We start from the raw sequence: 3,072 nt of genomic DNA on the forward strand, positions 1-3,072 counted from the left end.
TAGTTTTCATTTTTTACAATAACAAGCTGGAATGAAAACAAGCAAAAAGGAAATAAAAGTAACAACTTTCTACTTCTTGTCTTTTTTAAAAATGTAAGTAGTATACGTAAAACGTAGGCTGAAATATAATTACTCAAGCAAAGTACAGATACCCAAAAATCCTACTTAAGTACAGTAAAGAAGTATTTGTACTTAGTTATTTTACAACTCTATAATAAACAAGTCCTGTTGACCTGCCTGCAAATGTCTTGGGGAATCAAACGTGAGGAGAAAAACTATTGGAAACTGAATCAGGAGTGTATGATTGTGTCTGAGCAGTGGGTCWGGTGAGCAGGCAGGAACCTCTACCTGAAATGTTCTGGACTTCAGACAGCTCTTTGGCTCCGACTTCTTCTGCCACCGTGACGCACTGACGTTCAGCTGGAGAGGAACCGGCTCACCACGTCTCCTCCACACTCATTTTCTACACAGAGGGAGGAAGAAGATGGAGAGCATGCATCATTAAAATCATTTCCAGAACAATCACGTTCGCGCACAGCCATGACAGGATCTGAAATTTCCTCCTTTCCCTTTGACTCCAGGCTCATGAATAGTCATATAGCATCAGCTATGCGGCACGCGGCAAAGCGAAYGCTGATTTCCGCCATAACGACGGCCGCGTGTCGTGTGCGATAGGCTTGGCAACATGGGGTAATTAGCTAGATCTATCATCTGCAGCAGGATGTGGGGACAAATATAGCTAATGATCCGTGCCTGCCTCCATGATTTCTCTCCTCACAGCTTTCTATCCTTCGCTGAGCTGAAGGAGCAAAGAGGAGGGAGAGCTGGAGTGGGGGAAAAAAGGGGGTCGATGTCTGTTAAAATCAAATAACCTCAGACACAGAACGAGATAAAGGCACGAGTGATGAAGGTGCGAGCGCTAAACATGCCTGTTTCTTTCCACCCGCTCCTGCTAATTGAGAAAATGTGCAGCAGTGAACAGATGAGGTGTTGATGGTGTACAGGGAGAATCACAAAGAAGGAGGGGCCCCCCCGTAGGGAGCCCGCCAGACGGACGATAGCACGCACGCGCCGCAGTCGTACTCAYCTCAAAGCGGCTTCAATCAAAACAAAAGCCGGTCCCTCAGGACGAACACAAGCACAGGCTGGGCTCAATCATCTGTTATGTAAAAGGAGTGGTGGTGCTCACGTGCACACGCGGACTTTACTTTCAACCAGCAGGGGGTTCTTTTCCAACCCTTCATCAAACCACACACCTCTGCTTTTCCACCTTTTTTAGAGGGGTAAACTTCCTTTGTAGTGCGCATAATAAGCATAAAAAACAGTGTGAGCGGGTTGTAAGGGGACAGGGAAAGCAACTTCCAAAATGGCTATTAACAGGAAACCCTAATGTGAGACAATGGGACACTCATGCTATATTTTCATTTAACTACTGCAGCCCTGCTGTCTTTTGTTTCATGAAAAATGCATCAAAGGCTGGCTTGTATTTGATTACAGCCACCGGAATACCCTGAAAGCATTTTCATAAAGGGGAAAAATGCAATAAAACAAAGGTAAAATGAATTTGGTAGCTGGTAGGTGCTACTACACGTACAAAAAAATGTATAAGTTAAGGTAAAAAGCGTGAAACATTCTGACGCTTCTAATTTAAATTCGACAAAATCCAATCGAGTTTTCTTTGTGACTGACAAAATAAATGTTCTTTCACTCAGTGATGTGGTTTTGTAATTTATAAAAATACATTTTGGTTATAATTCAAATTCAAATGAAGCCAACGGGCAAAAATGGCCAAAACTTGGTCAATTTTACAGATACTGACAGAAACAACAATATTTTTGACATAAACAATGATTTTCTCTATAACTTTATCATGATTTTCTGATACTACTATATCTATATTTTAGCAAAATATCTCGAGTGACTATATGGATTTATTGAAAGGCTCAAAAAGTTATCAAAAGATGCAAAACTACAGCTAATAAGCATTTAGACTCAATCAAAACCAAGATGGCCACCACAGCTAACTGACTTTTCCAGTTCTTCTTTCTGTTCCTGCACCCTGATGCCTAAAATCAATAGATTATATATTTAAAGAGAGGAAGGTAAATGTGTATTTTATCACATGTTTAACAGCCTTCCCTTCCATTTCCAGGGTAATGTTGCAAATGTTCTTCTGCACAAATTAACCACTTTTTTATTCTAAAAGACTCTCGATCTAAAGCGGCTTTTAGTTTTCAAAATATACACTGTTTCATGTCCTCGGAGTAAACGACATWCAGTTCAAGTTCACGAGTTAAAAACAGCCTTGTTTGGTTCAAAGTTCACAGATAATAAGAGCATCCGCTGATGCACAACACTGCTTCCAGCTCATAAAATACAAGACCACATAAGCATGCACATCCCTGGCCCCCTCGGTCTGTGTAATCAGAGTGTAAGTGATGGGTCTGTCCTCTGATGAAGGTCTTCATGTGGAGGCTGATGACAAATCACAGCTCTCTGACTCTTCATCAGGACACAGCCTACATTCTGATCTCTGTGTGTGTGTGTGTGTGTGTGTCACGAAAAAACGGGGGAGGCGATGGAATAAAAGAACAAAACAAATAATAGAAACATAAATTGACAAACGGAGTTCACACTAGGCAAAAGACACAACAGCACAGTGTGTCCCGTGTGAGCTGTTTAAGGTATTCCGGTCATGCTGCTCAGGTTCTCTCTGGGCTGCATGTTTCAGCACCAAGGACAGTGACAGACAGGAAGAATTGGCCTTCAAATGAAGTGGGAACACACAGACACACAAACCCTGCACAGCCACATGCACAAACATTTATGGATGAACATGTTTATTCTTCACTTGTGCAGGAAAGGACTGCAAGAGACTGAACCCAGAATCCTACAAGTGTGTGTTTGAGTGTGATTCCCTCATAGTCTATTCCTCAGAGACAAACAGGGGAGCGGTCCTGGCCTTTACTGGACCTCTTTATCTATCAAAACAAGTGACCACACTCCAAACACACGCTCTGACTCACACACAGACACACACACACACACACACACACACACACACACACACAC

The 3,072-nt window shown here is 42.3% G+C and overlaps 1 protein-coding gene across 6 annotated transcripts in view; it reads right to left on the reverse strand.

Annotated features, from left to right (window-relative positions):
- Positions 1 to 3,072, reverse strand: part of myt1lb (myelin transcription factor 1-like, b) — a gene marked incomplete at its 3' end in the record, with an annotated part of 94,908 nt that overhangs the window by 67,303 nt on the left and 24,533 nt on the right. For all 6 annotated transcript variants that reach the window (XM_014010458.1, XM_014010482.1, XM_014010450.1 and 3 more), the window contains 1 exon segment: positions 349 to 463.

This window comes from Austrofundulus limnaeus, unplaced genomic scaffold (assembly GCF_001266775.1).
Source record: "Austrofundulus limnaeus strain Quisiro unplaced genomic scaffold, Austrofundulus_limnaeus-1.0 Scaffold2, whole genome shotgun sequence".
Lineage (NCBI taxonomy): Eukaryota > Metazoa > Chordata > Actinopteri > Cyprinodontiformes > Rivulidae > Austrofundulus > Austrofundulus limnaeus.